The 6,588-nt window shown below is 43.0% G+C and overlaps 1 pseudogene; it reads right to left on the bottom strand.

Annotated features, from left to right (window-relative positions):
* Positions 1–5,106: 5,106 nt before the first annotated feature.
* On the bottom strand, positions 5,107–6,138 carry LOC150001958 (FMR1-interacting protein NUFIP1 pseudogene; annotated as a pseudogene).
* Between the last annotated feature and the right edge of the window lie 450 nt (positions 6,139–6,588).

Here is a 6,588-nt window from a genome sequence, read left to right as displayed (position 1 = left end):
ACATTAACAGTATTTAAAAAGCCCACTTCTCTATTCTTTCCCCCAGTCACTACTCCATTCTCAAAGGTAATCATTTATTCTGACTCCTAACACCATAGATTCATTTTACCTTTCTATAAATAAAATATGCCATATGTATTCTGTGCCTGGCTTCTTGCCCTACAAAATTATATCTTGAGATTAATGTGTTTATGTGTGTTGTCACAGTATCTCATTTTTATTGTTTTATGACAAAAATATATCACAATTTATTTTTCATTCTACTTTTGATGGGATTTTGGTACAGTTACAGGATAATGCTACTATAAAGATTTCTAACGAAGTGATGATACAGGATAATGCTCTCAGATTCTCTGCACATGCTTTTTAGTGCATATGTGTATACATTTTCATTGGGTGTAATTTCTGTTGTTAAGTGGAACCATTGGGTCATAGGGTAAACATGTTTATTGTCAGTTCCAGATCAGGAAAAAAATAAGCAAAGGACAACAAGGATAGGTATTTTAATATTAAAAAAATAGACATGAAGACAACAATAAACTTCATTTGTAATTTTTACAGTTGACTTTATTTTATAATTATATTTTATTGATTATGCTATTAGAGTTGTCCCAATTTTCTCCCTTTGCCTCCCTCACCCACCCACCTCCAATCCTCAGGCAATCCTCACACCATTTTTCATGATCATGGGTCATGTGTATATGTTTTTTGGATACTCCACTTCCTATACTGTACTTTACATCCCCATGACTATTTTGTAACTACCAATTCCTACTTCTAAATCCCCTCACCTCTTCACCCATTCCCCCACATCCCTATCCTATCTGGCAACCATCGAAATGGTATAACTATCCATGCTTAGACCATCTTCTTGTTTGCTTAGTTTGATTTAAGATTTAATCATTAATAGATATGTATTTATTGCTATATTATTGTTCATAATTTTGATCATGTTTTTCTTAAATAAGTCCCTTCAACATTTTATATAATAATGGTTTGGTGATAATGAACTCCTTTAATTTTTTCTTGTCTGGGAAGCACTTTATCTGCCCTTCAATTCTAAAACATAGCTTTGCTGGGTAGAGCAATCTTGCCTGTAGGTCCCTGTTTTTCCTAACTTTGAATATTTCTTGCCAATCACTTCTAGACTGCAAAATTTCTTTTAAGAAATCAGCTGACAGTCTTATGGGAACTCCCCTGTAGGTAACTAACTTCTTTTCTCTTGCTGCTCTTAAGATTCTCTCTTTATCTTTAACCTTTGGCATTTTAATTATGATGTCTATGCTTCCTGGACTTGTGTGTCTATTTCTTTCACCAAATTATGGAAATTTTCTTCCATTATTTTTTTCAAACAGATTTCCAACTTCTTGCTCTTTCCCTTCTCCTTCTGGCACACCTATGATGCCAGTGTTGAAATGCTTGACATGTCCTAGAGACTTCTTATAATATCCTCATTTTTTTGGATTCTGTTTTTTTTTCTTGTTGTTTTGATTGGTTGTTTTTTGCTTCCTTATGTCCCAAGTCATTGATTTGATTCTCAGCTTTATTCACTCTACTGTTGTTTCTCTGTAAATTGTTATTTATTTCAATTAGTGTATCCTTCATTTCTGACTGTATCTTTTTTTATGCTGTTGAGGTTCTCACTAAGTTCCTTGACCATTATTATACCCAGTGTTTTGAACTCTGCATTTGATAGATTAGCTATCTCTATTTTGCTTAGTTTTTAGTTATTTTTCTTGTGTTTTGATCTGTTCTTTCATTTGGGTCATGTTTTTTTTCTCCTCATTTTTCCAGCCTTCCTGTGTTTGTTTCTATGTATTGGGTAGGGCTGCTATGACTCCCTGTCTTGATAGGGTGGCCTAATGTAGTAGGTGTCCTGTAGGGTCCAATGGTACAGCCTTCCCTATCACCCAGGCTGGGTACTCAAAGTGCACACTCTGTGTGGGCTTATTATATCTTCCTCTTGCAGTTGAGATTTGATTGCTTTAGCAGGTCAATGAGAGAGATTTACCTGGGCAAGTCAGCTACAAGGACTGGCTGTGACCACTGACCACCAACCTCTGCCCTCTGTGGAAGATCAGTTGTGCAGGGGCAGGGTGGTAGTACTTTGATGTGGTCTATAGTTGTTCACTGGGTGCGCAGGCTCTGGAGTTTCCTGTGTGGATCAGGTTAATGTCAGCCCCCACCTGTATTCTGCCCAAGGCCACTCTGCATGAGCTATAAAGCAATCTGCCGGTAGCTGCTACTTGTACTGGGCTTGGAGGTTTCCAAGTGAAGCCAAGCTGTGAACCTAAGCTTGCTGCTGCTAGTGCTGCGCCTAGGGCCACTTTCCAAAAGGTACAGGGGCTGGGGGCTCATGGAGGCCAGCTGTTTCTTGTTTGAGAGGATTTAGGAAGTTGTGATCCATGAGCCAAGACTAGCCATTCATATGGAAAAGTCACTGTTAACAGCTTTGGTGGACCCATAAGTTAGGTGTGATGGAGCCTCAGGGGATCTCCAGGGAAGGGCAAACAGTGTTATCCAGGTTTATGGAGTCTCTGATATGACATGCAACTGCTGGCTTTATGGTTCTGTGGCTCTGTGAGGGGAGGGTTCAGAAAAGGGACAATGGCTTCTGTCTCCCTTTCTGTCTAGGAGAAAGCTGTCTCCCAGCTCTCACCTTAATGCCAGACCCTTGAGTTCCTCCCTCTGCCTCTGGTGCCTTTCAGACTGCTACCCCAGTGGTGGAGTTCAGAGGAAGTAAGTCTGAGTAAGTCTGTGTGTGGGTTCTTTAAGAGGAACTGCTTAGGACTCCAGAAGTTTCTTCCACCAACTCAATCCCCACTGGTTTTTGAGACAAAAGTTATAAAGACTTATCTTCCTGGCATTGGAACCCTGAGCTGAGGGGCCTGGTATTGGGCTGGGACTTCTCACTCCCAAGATACCCCTCACAAGTTTTTATACATCACAAGTGAGTCTGGTACCTGCCTGTTCCATGTCTCCACATATCTATGTCTTCGACCAGGATGGATGTGCTTTCTTTAGTTCTGTAGTTTTCAGACTTCCATCAACTTGATTTCTGATGGTTCTGAGTGATGGTTGTTCTATAGTTCAATTGTAATTTTGATATGGTTGTGCAAGGAGGTGACCCATTTTTACCAACATCTCTATCTTGACTGGAAGGCTCGTAATTTTTTAAAGATCACTATATAAAGGTAAAAGGTTCTGTTTAGTCAAAGTGGATTCAACTTTTAACTTTGTATGCAAATAAATAGATATTATGGGTTTATGCACTATAAAAATTATTATTATTAAAATGTTTATACTATCTGAAACAATCTGCAGAGTTACTGTAATTTCTTTCAAAATGTCACTGGTATTTTTCACAAGAATAGGAAAAAACAATCCAAAATTTCTGTGGTACCACAAAACAATTAAAATAGCTAAAGCAACCTTGAGAAATGAGAAAAAAAGCTAGAAGTATCACACTTTCTAATTTCAAACTGTATTGAAAGCTATAATAATCAAAACAGTATGGTACTGGCATAAAGAAAACATACAAGTGACCAACAGGTACATAAATAGGTTCTCAACATCACTAATGCAACTCAAAATCATAATAAGCTATCACCTCACACTTGCTAGAATACTCGTCGTCATCGGCAGCCGTCCGTCTCGAGAGACGATGGTGTAGCTTCTTAAGAGTCTATCTGCACCGCCGAGAATGGCTGTGCAGTCCGACTCGGGAGTGACACGGTATCTGTCTCTTCCCGTGTTGAATCGACATCTTGCGATGATGCTGGAGTGTCCTCTCCAGTGAAGCTGAAGCTACAGAGCCTGGGCAGGGTGATATGGAGGGTCTGCTGTTGCCCATGCAGCAGACCCCCCCTCTCTTCGCAGCTGAAGGATCCAAGGGAAAGACGGAGTCAATACAGCTTGGCTTCAGGTGCGCCGCAGGAGTTGCCGGTGTTGACTACAACGTCAAACCGCCTTAGGGACTCCGGCTCCGGATTTTCTGTTGGGGTTTACTCCCTTAGCCTTTCCCCTGAAGAGGTATGCCGCAAGGCAGCGGAGGTTTTTTGGAGTCAGAGTTTTCCTTCTCTGATGTGCCCTGACTGGAAGATCGAACCAGCGACACTTAGCTCGCAGGCCGACGCTCAATCCACTGAGCCAAACCAGCCAGGGTAGTATAATCGTCGGCAGCCGTCCGTCTCGAGAGACGATGGTGTAGCTTCTTAAGAGTCTATCTGCACCGCCAAGAATGGCTGTGCAGTCCGACTCGGGAGTGACACGGTATCTGTCTCTTCCCGTGTTGAATCGACATCTTGCGATGACGCTGGAGTGTCCTCTCCAGTGAAGCTGAAGCTACAGAGCCTGGGCAGGGTGATATGGAGGGTCTGCTGTTGCCCATGCAGCAGACACCCCCTCTCTTCGCAGCTGAAGGATCCAAGGGAAAGACGGAGTCAATACAGCTTGGCTTCAGGTGCGCCGCAGGAGTTGCCGGTGTTGACTACAACGTCAAACCGCCTTAGGGACTCCGGCTCCGGATTTTCTGTCGGGGTTTACTCCCTTAGCCTTTCCCCTGAAGAGGTATGCCGCAAGGCAGCGGAGGTTTTTTGGAACCAGAGTTTTCCTTCTCTGATGTGCCCTGACTGGAAGATCGAACCAGCGACACTTAGCTCGCAGGCCGACGCTCAATCCACTGAGCCAAACCAGCCAGGGTAGTATAATACTACTACCTAAATTATACACTGCATTGTAATTTTACCAGGTTTTCCATTAATGTCCTTTTTCTATTCCAGAATCCAATCCCTCATATCACATTGCATTCTGTCCTCATGACTCCTCATCCGTGTCTTCTCCAGTCTATGAAAATTTCTCAGTATTTATTGTAGAATATGCCTTAGCTTGGCTCTGTCTGGTGTTTTCTGATGATGAAGCTAAGACGATAGATTTTAGGTAGCACATCAGGGGGTCCATGATATCAACATGGCATTACTGGTGATGTTAACTTTGATCATGTGGTGATCTGCCTGGTTTCTCTACTGTTAAGTTACTATTTTTCTTTTATTATTCTATTTCTTGAAATGAGTCACTAAGTCCAGCCACCATTCAACGGGATGGGAATTAAGCTCCACCTCCAGAATCAGTATTTACCAAAACACTCAGAGGGTCTGCATTTGCCTTAGGTGGACACAAGTGATTGCCTGATCCAATAGCTGCTCTCTGTTCAGTTCGGTCATTTTTCCATTTGTGATGTTTGGCTGGACTTCTGATCTTTGCCACCTGTGAATGTCTGGACATTCCCCTCATCTTACCATATTGTGTTGTTGTTAATACTGCACCTCTCTTTTCCTTTTCAAGTTTTAACTTTTTCTTTCTTTCAATATTGGCCGGAGTTGGGTAGTTTTTTCTTCTTTCTTCCCTCCATCTTGCAATCTCCTCTGGAGTGTCTAACTTGATCTTCTTCATACCTGGAGCATGCATATTTCTCCAATGGAATTGGACAATCTTTTCATGTGCACTGAAAGAGCAATCCACTTCAGGACATTTCGTATGTTCAGACATGTGTTTATCATACTTTTCTTGATTTTTAAAACCACGATCACATGTATCACAAAAACAGCAAAAAACTGGTTCTTTTCTTTTCTTTTTTTTATGTTTTCTACTGGGAGGGAAGTTGAAGTCAGTATACTTTGCATCATATGTTTGTGGAAAATAAGAATGTTTAGCCGGAGCGTCGTGGGACTTCTGATGCCAAGGGAAACTACCGGGAGACGGTCTCCAGGGCCACGATGTCGAAGCCCGGAAATCCCAGGAAGGCTGGCCACTGACTTGAGGCTGAGAGCCAAGGCGGGACTGGGTGTCGAAGAGGGGCTGGGCCCCTGGAAGAATCTGGGTGTCGAAGTCGGGAGGCGCCTCGCGGAGCACCTGGGTCTCTACGGGGGGCTGTGCCTCGGGGGCAGGCTGTGACCCTCCAGCGGGCGGCGACGCCGAAGGCTTGGCACGCTGGGCTCCCTCCCCGGCGGGCGGCATGGCCAAGTCAGCTGGTGGTTTCGTGAGTCCCGCGGGGTGGTTTGAAGCTCCCGATCTGATCCCCACGTTGGGGCCTCTGAGCGACACAGCCGCGCTGCCGCGCAACTGGATGCTCTGGGCCATGTTGCCGCCGCCGCCGCCACTTGCTAGAATAACTATTGTAAAAAAGACAAAGAGATAACAAACGCTAGCAAAGGTGTCAATAACATGGAACCCTCATGCACTGTTTGTTGGTGGGAATGTAAACTTGTGCAGCCGCTATTGAAAAATGGTATGGAGGTTCTTCAAAAAAGTTTTAAAAGAACTAACTAGCTTATGATCCAGCAATTCCACCTCTTAGTATATATCCAAAAGACAGAAAACCATTTTCTCAAATAAATATCTGTATTCCCATGTTCATCGCAACATTTTTCACAACAGCCAAAGTATGGAAATAATTTAAGTATTCGTCAGTGGATGAATTGATCAAGAAATGTAATACAACCTTGACTGGTGTGGCTCAGTGGGTTGGGTATCATCCTGCAAACCCAAACCAAAAGGTCGCCAGTTCAATTCCCCATCAGGACATATGCC

The sequence above is a fragment of the Furipterus horrens genome, unplaced genomic scaffold (assembly GCF_987537825.1).
Source record: "Furipterus horrens unplaced genomic scaffold, mFurHor1.1.pri manual_scaffold_9, whole genome shotgun sequence".
In the NCBI taxonomy this organism is placed as follows: Eukaryota; Metazoa; Chordata; class Mammalia; order Chiroptera; family Furipteridae; genus Furipterus; species Furipterus horrens.
Note: the sequence above shows the minus strand (reverse complement) of the source record. Positions and strands in the feature narration are given on the sequence as shown.